General features: G+C 32.5%; 1 long non-coding RNA gene across 1 annotated transcript in view; it reads right to left on the reverse strand.

The window, feature by feature from the left end:
- Positions 1-12,937, reverse strand: part of LOC149089837 (uncharacterized) — a 52,621-nt gene that overhangs the window by 16,269 nt on the left and 23,415 nt on the right. Inside the window, exon 2 of the long non-coding RNA XR_016193023.1 lies at positions 3,575-3,820. This is a non-coding gene — a long non-coding RNA (uncharacterized LOC149089837). The remainder of the gene's footprint in view (positions 1-3,574; positions 3,821-12,937) is intronic.

The raw sequence follows: 12,937 nt of genomic DNA on the forward strand, positions 1-12,937 counted from the left end.
TAAAACCGGATAATTCTTTTCAACACAACTGGTTTCAAAATGTTTAATATAATATTTGTGTCGTTTACTTTTCCCATATTTTTCTAAAACGGAATATTTTTACTTTGAGCTGGAATCCCGAGTTTATTATTCTTATTTAGAAGAGTTGATCCACTTTGCCCAAGAATATTTAGAAGACACCAACGAATAAGGCAAATACACATTTGTGTATTCACATTAGTGTCTTCTAAATATTCTTATTTATCTGTTATAAGGAGCTTGAATGGAGTTACCAACATGTTTTACTCTTTTTTCTTAATGCATGGTACGTTCCGTAGATGTCCTGTTAAAGACTTTTGACCGAGTAACTAGTCTACTGAAAGAAACTGACCAAGAACTGAAGTAAGGGGCTTTTATGTTTAAATTCTATCTGTTTTCACTACAGGCGGCCCATTGCAAAAGTAACTTTTCACGTACATGGGTTATAGTGGCTATACTGCCCATATAGGGCATTCTGGACCGAGTAAGTAAACGATTGTCGACAAGGAAAGGGCACACTTTATGTCCTCCTACAGTCTTGCAGATTCATGACAATAGCTTGCCCGAAAAGAAGTCTGGTCTAACCTCAGTGTCAAAATGCGCAAAAAAAAACTGTTAACGGAAAAAAAAATTGATAACATAAACCGTAATACTGATCGCTATAAATGAATTTTTTCCCATGCTATGATATCGGTCCGTTCCGTACTTTGCGAAAATCATATCAATACCCCCGAATGATAGCATTATCAATAATTCTAATAAGCGGTGTCTATTATAGTATTCAAATGAGCTTTTCCAACGGACTTCCATGAATCTGGCGATTTCTATAATCTGGCACATCCTTGATCTGATCTGATATGTGCCGGATTAGCGAGAGTCTACTGTGCATGGTTACCCGTTTTCATGAGAAACTATTCAAAGGAATCCATTGGGAAAGTGTATTGTGAACCCGTTGTTATAGGGAGCGTATAGATTTTTACACTATCTCATTCAATAAATGGTGAGCTCATGATCTGCGATGTCTGTTGTCTGAGCTTGGTGTCATTTAGACGAGTAGAAAGTTCTCCAAAATGTTCTCCTTTCTAAGCGGAATATATATGTCAGAGAACTAAAGAAAATTCTCACATTTTGCTTAATCTAATATTGCCATTAATAAAAATGCAAAATTTTCAAGTAATTTTCTTTGCTTTATAAGTCAAGTTATTCGTTTTTTCTAGTCATAAATTAATTTTCTATAGAGCTTTTTTTTGGCAGTTTTCAGGTCATGAAACTCCAAGCCCTATTTATCTTTTAAACGCAGTAGTCCTTAAGCAGGTCCACTGACCTTTTGAGGATCTTCGGAGAGAATTTTCTTTTTGTTTTTACATCATTAGGTGCTGAATATTATTCGGTAATAGGTTGCACGACCTACATGTTAGTGACGGGGGGGGGGGTCTTTGAGGCTTTTGTTTTATTGACACAAAGGGTCTCTGAAACACAAAAAGAAACACACACAAACACAAAAAGAATTTCTGCTCTAACGTATCGGGACCAAAGATATAAAGAAAGGGATAATGTATGGCACGGCTATTACACCAAAATTAAGAAAAAAAGTGAAAAATTCAAAATTACAGACATTAGTATGATGTGAATTTTGACAGAAGTAGGCAATATTTTTGCAAAAAATTTCTTCACTATAGTTGCATTTGTCATTGATAGAAAAAGATCTCTGTAGCTGTTTATACATATCCACCGTTATACAAACAACTAACGCTGCTGAAGCCTCTTGGTGGAAAATATAACTGTTCTAAAATAAAATTTTTCATTATAAAAAAAAACCCGTGTCTTTATGAGGGCACCGCATCATACGCCCATTCGTATTTTTAAAATTACTGAATTTTGTACTTTTTTCTATTACGTTAGGATCACCTGATATGTTTAAGCTGCAAAAATCCCGTACGATTAATTAATTCTCTTTGAGCAAGAGTGTCTATCTGGTCTTTTCAATTTTTATAGCCATTTTTTTACGACTAAATCAACTACTCGTACAACCTCCTTTGAGAGAAGAAGCTTCACCTAAAACTCTGTTACTTTACGACATTTGTGGGTCGCAATTCGGATGCACGCCATCTAGCGTTAAAATTGTGAAAATTGACTTCCGTTTTCAACTGTATACAGAGTAGAGTATCTCATTAGGTTGTAAGTAGTTTAAATTAATAAAAATTAAAGGAATTAACATTTGAATGAGGCGCAAGGGATTGCGCAAAGAATTGTTGCACTGTTTCGGAGGAAATTTTTTTTTTTCCGTAGCATAGAGAAAAAAAATTGGTTAGAACTTTTGTCGGTAGAGGACGGATCAATTTAATCAACTGGAACAATTTTTCTGAAGAACTTCCCTTGCAATGCATGGGAGCTGATCACTGGAACAATGCAAATCAGTGTCATATAAAATCCAGGGAATACGATAAACAGCTCGATTCTGAATTTTCCGGTTACTGGTGCCTACATAAGATTTTCATCACACTTGGTGAAGTTGTTCAACCTCAGCCACATGAATCAGTGGCTGAAACTTTACGAACGTTTTGGACACAGAAGAGATTGAAGAAAGATTCAGGACAGCACTTTTGATATTTGCTTTCATTCAGCACCCTCTATTGACAAAAATTTGACCTATTTTTGCACCAAAAAACTTTCTTCGTGAGAATAACTTTTCCCAAATCGCATTAAAATATACAAATTCTTTTAATTTTTATAAGTTTTTAAACTATTTACGAGTTTATGGGATACCCTGTAAATATATATCCAATTGTCGTTCGAAATACTAAACTCGTTCGTGTTTTCTAAAATCCTGTATAATTTCTTCGTATACATCCTTTCTCTCAGTAATAACAGATTAAGATTTCCTCCCCATAATGTAGCACAACCGATATTTTAGCAATCTGAATGCCATCAAAATAGATGATTACTTTTTTCTTTTAACAAACATATATTCAGCATAATACGTATATAATATGAAACTATCGCACGCATAAATTTTATGAATTATTTATGACTGATGCTGAGAACCAAAGTTAAAACACAAATGCGAGTAAAGGAAGAAATTTAAAATGATTTGAATTTCAAATTGCTTTCCAACTTTCATTTGCTTAGAATAAAAAGCTAGAATTTCTGTTCAAGAAAAAAAAATTAATTTGCATTAGAATATTTAAAGTTAAAAAAAAACTCGCTTTTGTATATATTTAAATTACACGTGACATTGTTTTCTTATTTTCTCAATGTGGAAGTTAATTGCGTTTTTATTACAGTTAATTTAAATTTTTAATTTCAGAATGTTTTCTTTTTCAAGTTGAATAATTTTCAAATACGGGAATAAATATTTTTTATGACAATAAATAGCATGTATTTAAATAATTCTTTAGAGATAAAATTAACTGTATTTGAACAAGAATTTATATAGATACATGAACATTTTAAGAGTAAATATTTCAATTGATTGTAAGCAATATCTTGAATTATCTAGTTATAATTCAAGGGTTCTCAACCATTTGAGAGAAGTACGAGCCACAAACACACACACCTCATTGTAAGGAAATCGTGCCGCGGGCAACTTAAAAGATCTGGAACTGTGCTGCGGACCACATAATTGCTCTGGAACAGCGTCGCAGGTCACTCAAGCGGTCTATAAGTATGTCGTTGGTGACTTAAGCCATCCGGGAATATGCCGCGTGCCACTTAAGTCCCGTCGAACTTCACCGCGGATCACTTCAGTGATTTGGATTTGCGCTGCGAGACAATAAAGTGTCACTTGAGGGGTCACATGTCCCTTAACATGGGGTAAAGTTAAAATATCATTAAAAACACTATTCACACATCCATTGATTTATTAGAAAAAAAATTCCCACATTTTTGATTAAATATGCTATCCTATGCCAGTACAAAATTTTACATATCTCTAATACCTAGTTGGTTTTTTTTTAATTAAAAAAAAACACGCATACATTAAGAACAGGTTTCCCACATGATAAAATGACATGACATCAATGTGTAATCATCCTTGTACAATACTAAAATTAAGAAAACGGTTCATTTCATAAATTGAACTGAAAGAGTTTACCCATCACTGTTCTAATTGATGATGAATCGTGAAATTATATTAATAGCATTGAGTTACCTAAAAAAACCAATGAAATTATAGAGCTACTGCAAATAATAGTTGCACCAGATTACACACATACACAGTTATTATCACCGATTATTAAAAAAAAATAGCGTCTTATTTTATGAAGCGTCTTTTTTTATCTTCATTTACTCGTAAGGAGTATTCCAAGCATATGGAAATGAACAGTATTCATTGTGTATTTCTTGGGGGTTCTTGATAAACGAAACTCTTTTTGTCTTTTCTTATAAAATCAATACCGACCCGATATTGATGTCAACATCGAAATCCGTTAGAACTGCGAAAGAAAACGAATCTCCAAACTAAATGACGATAATTGATCACGAAGAAAATGAGAGAGAGACGTTCTTTCTTCAATAACAATCATAAAAAAAAAGAACTCATGCACGATTCTGGGATCCTGAAACAAGTAAAAAAAAATTAAAACAATAATAAATGCATCCTTATATACTATATATACGAATCGTAAATTGATTATCCCCTCCAATGGTTCAGGTTGAGTGATGTCTCATGGGAAATTTAGTGGAAAAAGTATTTTCTTCTCAACGTGGAGGTAAGAAAAATAAGTATTTTAATCAGATCCTAATTGAATTGGATCTAATCATTAGGCTAACAAACTCTGGTTGCGCGATCTCCAGTTCGATTATTTTTATAGTTTTGATGATCAAGTGGTTGGAAGAAATATTTATTGAATTGGTTTTTCTGTGTAGAAAAATAAAATAGATATGTTGGAGGGGGGGGGGGGTCATTAACCGTGTATTTATGTACATTGCATGCAGACAAATCAATCAAAAACTTTTACTTGATTAGTCTTTGTTTGCACGCGGGCAGTTCTAAATCTTGTTCAGATCGTTGAATGTTAGTTTAGTAGTAATTTGTGAAGAAAATAACTGGAGCATATAGTGAACTAACTGTTCAGATTGAACACACTCTTTATAAATCTGTTATTCGTTTCAAACTGCGAGTGTTTATTATTAGCTATTCACTCAACATTATCAAAGAAGTTTATTATTGGAAGATGTGTCTCATGAATAAAAATGCATCATTAGTTATTAATAGGGTTCGAGTTCTTATGAAATGTTATATTTTTCTTATGACTTCATATTTTCAACATTTTAGAGCTATTGATCATATTTTAAGCATTTTGGTCATGCAAAAATGCTTAAATTAATTTTTCTTAAAATCATTCAATCAGTTCATACATCAGTTCATACTTTATGAATTTTCAAACAATTGAAGACATTTCCTTCTGAAAATATATACAGATCAAACAAGATATATATAAAAAAGAATTCATTAAAGTAAAGAGTTACATTATCTTCTGCAATCATGTTTCCAAACAATGGAATGAATCAATATCATAATATGGGAAAAAAACTGGTTGGAAATTATTGGGAATTCTCTCTCTCGGATAATGTTATTTTTTCCATCAATATTTTTTCTGCGCATTCTGAAGCAAGTGTTTAACCAAACATTTTTTCCCCCTGTAAGTTATCGTTATCAGGCTGCAAGACTATGTAGGAGGGTAGAAGGTGTTCTCCTCCCTCCTCCCATGTTGACAAACATTTCCGCATTCCGTAATATTTACTGGTGATTAATGTACACGTGTAGCTGCTTTTGCAATAGACTTCCTATAAAGGACAAAATAAAAAGCTCTTTCTTTCAGTGCTGGGACAGTTTCTTTGAGTTGTCTAGATTCAAATTTCTTTTTCCGAGTCAATAAGGGAACTATGATTTTATTGTATAAAGTATAAGAAAAGTAATTCATGAGATATATGTGAGACAGATTAATTCTAAAGCGCCACAATGGCTGAATAACAAAAATGCAGAACTTTTAGCTTAAAGGAAAAACAAAGGAGTCCCGTTATATATTTTTAAAAAAACGTATTAATTGAACATTTTGCAACCAATTATGTAAGAAAGAGAAACAGAATTCTCACGTGTGATCAATATCCGTTCACCACGAGCCCTATTTGAGCAAACGGAATATATACCCATCTTACATGTTAACAGAATTTTTTCGGATAGAGCTATCATTCGGTTATTATTATCAGAAGCCCCGGGTCCCGATGTGATGACATTGAGTGGCGGGAACCATACTTATATTTTGAAAATATTCAATAAAATATACAAAAGTTATGTTTTATGATTTTCACCCTCAGATTTATGCAAAAAGTACAAGGATTGTAATTTCCAGTAAGTAAAGTGCTGAGTTGTACAGGGGCCGTTCAAGTATTACGTCAGCAAAGTTTTATATAGTTTTGACCCCCTTCCCCCTACCATGTCAGCAAAATTTCGTCAGCTCTGAATCCTACCTCCTAACGCATATAGCTGGGACCAGAGACGCACGCTGGGGAGGGGGGCATAGATACCCCCCCCCCCAGATTTTTATACGTTATTATAATCAATTTCAATACTATTCGAAGGCTAAGAACGCGGAATTTATTTTTAAGAAATTAATCCATTGCGACCACCCTCTAAGCCAAAGATGGCAAAACCTTGGCCCACGGACCAAATGTGGCCCTGGGGGTTATCTGATGTGACCTGCCCCCCCCCCCCCAACCTAATTTTGTAAAAACTGACTAAGCGGCACATTTACAAATCACTGAAGTTACCAGTGACACATTCCCAGATTACTTAAGCGATCCGTGGAACAATTACAGATCCCTTGAGTGATACACGGCACAGTTCCAGAGCGCTTAATGGACCGGACACATTTCCAGATCACTTGGATCCGCGAAACATTTACAGATCACTAGACTGTCTGTAGGCGACTTATCAATAGAAAGAATATTAGTTCAGGTGCCCACAAACTAGCGCAAGATTATCCTCGTTTTTGGCGCACTGAGTAAGATGTCATCAAGAATATTTCATACTTTTATAAAGTGTGGTTCATGACATAAGTATCACTCAAACCTCCCTTGCCATCAATAATCAGCAAATCGGAAACCCCCTTCCCCCATCGACGCTGACGTATTAGTTGAACGACTCCACAGTATAAGCCTCATCCAGAAAAAAAAACATTTTCTCGTAATAATAATTTATTCGTTTAGGCCGGAGTTATAGAATTTGTACAAAAATTTACATTACAAATAAATACATAGTTTTAAGGCAAGATCGAAAAGAAGAAAAAAATTACAAATGTGAGTACAAAGAGGGAAAAATAATAATTAAACCAAGTGTGTCAAAAGGCGTAGAGAGAGGTAAAAAGGTATATATTGTGCAAAAAGGACTGACTGTAAGCTAATTAAAAAAAATGCATCACATGCAATAATATTACAAATATGCAATTAAAAAAACATAGAAATTTATGAATCAAACATATATTTATATATAACAACATTTATGAAAGTCAGAAGTATTTCAATTTTTACAAAAAAAATATATACATATAATATCTCTTGCTCTCTCTAGTATTCTCGGCTTATGAGAGAAAGATCAAGGTTTCAAAATTGTCATCGCGTTATAAGAAGATCTAAAAATCTAATGATCTTATGTGGTTTATTTCCCATCAAATATGCCCCCTCGGAAATCGAGATATATTTAACATTGAGCAATGACAATCTTATTCCCTGTAATGATTCGCAAGAGCAAAAAACATGTAAAAAATCGTATACTACGTGCTTACAACAAAAAAATGCAGGAATCTCTAAAGCGATTAGAGCTTCAGATCAAATTCAGTCTTGCATGTAACATTTTCTCGTAATAACGTTGCAACTTGATATCATAATACGCCGTAAATAATTCTTATTCAAAAGTTAAAAAATTCGAATTTGAACTTAAAAAACATGTGCGTTCAACTTATCTTTTCTATAGGTTTAAGTTCTTTTTTTTTCATTATTTCATAATATTACTGATTAAATATTAGAAAATTCATTTTTTTGGAAAATGTTTTAAAAAGAAGTACATAGCATTTTTTTTTCATAAACGTTGCATCGAAATGCTTTAAATTTACAACTTCAGGAAAAAAAGATTATCGAACAAAAGTTCCGGCTTTGTAATTAACAGCAATAGCTTAGAATTAACTTATAAAGCTATATAAAGTAGCTTTATATTATATACGAGAAATTACGGTAAATTCATTGAAATAAGAATGTAGGGATATTCGGGTGAAAAAGTTTCTGGATTATATTTTCTATGAGAAAAAAAAAATATTTATGATCATTTATTTTTCTTTGTAAAAAACTTGGAAGCCACGTCACTTTTTTCATATGAGCAGAAGGTGAACTATCATCGAATTAATTTCAATATGGGAAATTTTGCATTGAATAGTTAGAGTTTTTGAAAGTTGACTGATATAGGGCTGCATATGAAATTACATATGTCCGATACCACGGAAGGAAGGGTGAATACTTTTACTTTGATCAATGGAATCTCATAGTATTCATTGCCGTCGATAGGTGTCACAACAGATATAACCATCAGAGAATGGGTTCGAAAAAGTTAATGCAGGCTGTGCATATCTCCAAATTCATTTCTCTCTACTGTCTGTTACTGTCTTGAGATATACTATTTATTGAAAATAAACGCATCTGATTCGTTGATCCATAACTAACTATATTTACCCTTTGAAGTGCATATTTTTTACAAAAAAAATTGGATAATCTGCATTTGAAGTATCGGCGATGAATCTCAAAAACTTGTTCGCATGTTAGAAATAGAGGGTTGAAGATGAGTTCATCAGATTTCTCTTTCGTGATCAACCATATCCCTCACCCTCCCATGTATGATCTCTTTCACTCTCATATGTATAAAAATAGCAGAAATATCCATTGTATGCGGGGAGAAAAAATCACAAAACAGGAGTATATATAGAAAAGATAGTAAAAAAAGAACTTCCGTTCATGGGGTTCCAATTAAGATTTGCGATGATAAGAAAAAAGCCAAAAGCAAAAGAGAGAGCTGGAATGAATTTCTTTCATTTGTGTTGAGTCGAGATTTCTTAGTCCGCGATCGTTGAGTTTAAACTACCGCATTTTAGTACGTGTAAAAGCTCTCTAATGTTCTATGCTCAAAATTTGGAGAAAAAAAATCATCAAAGGTATTTTTTATCTTAGGATATGAAAAAAACTTTTTATTCATATCATAGAAACCACAAAATTCTTCTTCACTTTCATCTGTCTACATCAACTTGTTCTTTATCATCATCAGAGTCATTCTCATCGTAAATCGCAAGAAATTGAATAATTTGTAAATATATATAGTACTATCCATGCATCAGAACCCCCCCCCCCTGTTTTTTTTGGGGGAAGGGGTTATCGAACTCCAATTATGGATTACTATTAGAAATATTATATATATTATTATATTATATTTGAATAATTAGAAATACTATTACTAAAAAATTAACAATCGCCTTAGCAGAATTCCCCCATAAAACTAATAAAATATAATATAATTAATTATTTGATTGATTCTCCAGTTAAAAAAGTTAAAATCAGAAAAATAATTTTAAAAAATTCATAAATATATACTATATATATTTTTTAAATCACAAAAATAATTGTTAAAAAAATCATAAAAAAATAATTTTTAAAAAATCACAAAGAAATAATTGTTAAAAAATTACAAAAAATAATTTTTAAAAAATCACAAAGAAATAATTGTTAAAAAATTACAAAAAATAATTGTTAAAAAATTACAAAAAATAATTGTTAAAAAAATTACAAAAATAAATTTATAAAAAAAGAATCATAAATTCACAAAAATATCTTAAAAATAATTTTTAAATGCACACATATTTAAATTAATGACGAATTCTCTTTCAATGACTGCCTGCATATCCAGGATAGAGAGCAAATTATTTTCATATTTTTATCCTTTATCCGAAGAAATTTTCAATCAAATTACGATGTTCGTTGAAAAAACGTATGGATTTTTTCCTCTACGTGATATGGGAAGATGTTAATAACATGAGAAGAACCCTTTTTAAATGCATATCTGAAACAGAAATAGACAGAAATATAATAAGATTTCGAAATAATATTTCCGGTGAAAGCCTTTTAGAAATCTACGATCCACAATAAAATATGGTATGTGTGTGTCATTTACAAAGATTATTACATGGCTCTTTTTTCATTCCTATCGCCTCTCCGAACGATATGCAAATGGTTTAATCAAAGATTTGGGAAAATTAACAGGAGTTCGTAGGAGAAGAGAACTTTCATTTGAAATACTCCAATGAATAATTCATTAAATAACTGACAATATTCGGCAGACAGGGAGCTCTTCTCTCTCTGTGTTTATCTCTTATCCTATAAAACGCTATAAAGGAAAGAGTAGAATTATACGCTGATATCTTTGGCGATAAAATGCGAAACATCCTCAACTAATCGGATATGCACAAGTTCAACAACTATTTAAATAGGTGGTCTAGAATTCCAGCTGGAATTGGTATTTTGAAAGAGAAGGGGAGAGAGAGAAAGCCCTTCCTGGAATTCGCGATTTATGAAATTTCACGGGAGAGAAAATTTATAACAAGGACCGAGCGGTCTAAAATTTTAATGAGTATCCACTCTACCTATTAATCAGACATCATATTTCGCCGGCTGAAAATTCTTTGATTAGGTTTCCATTTCCAAGTTGTTATGTAACTCGACTAAGTCTTAGAGAAAGTTGATATCAAAGTCGAAAAATTTCTCGAGAAGCGTTAGAAATATGTACCCAGTTTTTCAGAATCACTTTGAAATTTTTTTTATTCATACCAGTAGTAACCATTAGGAATTTTTAAAAAATGTAATGATACGTTAGGAATCAGTTAATACAATAACATGCAAAATCAATTGCTTTATTACTTTATATGACTAAATTTTTTTTCTTTAGTTCTTTCATGCCCTGGCGTTCATTTTTTTTTGGAATTTTCGAAATGTTTTCGCATTTTTGATACCAAAAAAATGCATTAAAAAATAAATGTCAGCAAATCTTCATTTTTTCAAATTGTTTTCAAATTTTCAATTTTTTTTTTTCTTTCTGAAGAATTTACTCACTTTGTTAAATATTTTCCAGTCAATATGATGCAGGGTAAATTCATTTCAACATGTTTTTTTCCAGAATTTTATTGCTAAATTTTATGTGATAAATCACGCTTTTTTCCGGAGACACTTTCACTTGGATGCCTTCTTAAAACCCTTCCTCCCTGAAAGTTCAACTTTAAGTGCTGCCCTCTGATTAAAGCCCCCGCTTCAGGGGCTTTAATCAGATCTTTTACCCACCGCGTCTACCATCCTCTTTCAACGCTCGTCATAAGGATAATATCACCCACTTTAAGAAATGCTGCTTTGAAGAATTATTAGTCTTACCATTGTGTGCGTTACGTGTTGTCAGAGAAATTTTGCCTATTGATAAGAGGGATCTTTAACCTATGATATTACGGGTATTATACGAAACAATTTCTGTCTCTATATGGATTAAAATAAAATAAGTTTCCATTCTTTCAACAACAAAAAAAGTATCCATCAATGACAAGAAATGTTTATCACAAAAGCATATCAAATAACAAACAATGCCATAAATTGAACAATGATCTCCTTTCAAGGTCATGGGGAAAAAAATGTATGACTAAATAATTGCTGACTTATTATCCAGTATTCCGTTCGGGATATTTATACCGAAATAACATGACAAAAATGGGGGGGCTCCTCCTTAGATACAGTACTTTCGTACAGGAATGAAGGGCCAAAATAAAAATAAAGTTCGTCTCGACTACAAAAATTTTGTTCTCGCAAGGATAGGATGTGTAGCAGAACCTTAGGATCATCAGGATCAGAAGTTCCGGAACGTGATACAGGGATAGCTAATTTCTGCCAGCAGAGGTTTCTTAAATGGATTACTCGTTAAGGGAAAACTTCTACGAGAACAGCAAGAAACTCTGGAAAGGCGTAGAGTTGGACGTGACCGTCGGATATACACCGCTTTTGTCCACCTTAACGTTTCTTCTTATGTCTGTATGTTTCTGCTTGATCGTCTACACATGTTTTTATTGCATCTTTCCGGGTGTTTCTTTTTTCTAACGTCACGTACTTTTTTTCCCTTCATTGTATTTAGATCAGGCTATAAAAAAGTTGGGGGCAACTGTCATTACGCCGCAAACAAAAATTCTGTTTCGGGAGAAGTTATTGCAGAAAAAACCATGAATAGTTACGCGCGTTTAAAATACATAATAATCCCAAACTTTATAAAATCAAATAAAAACGCATTTGCTGTGCTGTGCAAAGTACAATGTATTAAAAAGATGCAAAAGTCGATCATTTTAGAACGATGCGTCTGTTCTCAGCGTTGATCTCTACGAATAACTTGCACATATATTTTCAAATATGCAGATGTAGTCAGTAAATTAATGCATACCGGTAACAGGTACATTTTTGAATAACTAAATGGGTTAATCTGACAGTTTTGGAATATGAAAAAATTAGCTTTCAAGAGCCTTACACGAACAAATTTTGCTTATATATTTTTTTTTTTTTGAGTACTCAACGCGAAAAATAATGTAATCAATAATAAGTCCGAATTATCCAAAATTCTACTTATGCAGTTCATCAGTTTAGGCCAACTGTACTTTCACTTGGAAAATAAACAAGCTTGATAATTACAAAAATGCATTGATTGTTGCTATCAATTACTATGCCAGTTTGCCCGTTGTAGCACCTGCTGTAGTTTGTATGAAACGTAGACGAACACGAAAGCTATTTTGTTTGTGAATTTGTAATTTTCTTCCGTGCTCTCAAATGATTTTCAAAATCTTCAAGTTTATTTAGGAATTGAACG

The sequence above is a fragment of the Pholcus phalangioides genome, unplaced genomic scaffold (assembly GCF_987345545.1).
Source record: "Pholcus phalangioides strain wild (caught in Gottingen) unplaced genomic scaffold, Ppha-v1.0 ptg000001l_1, whole genome shotgun sequence".
Taxonomy (NCBI): Eukaryota; Metazoa; Arthropoda; class Arachnida; order Araneae; family Pholcidae; genus Pholcus; species Pholcus phalangioides.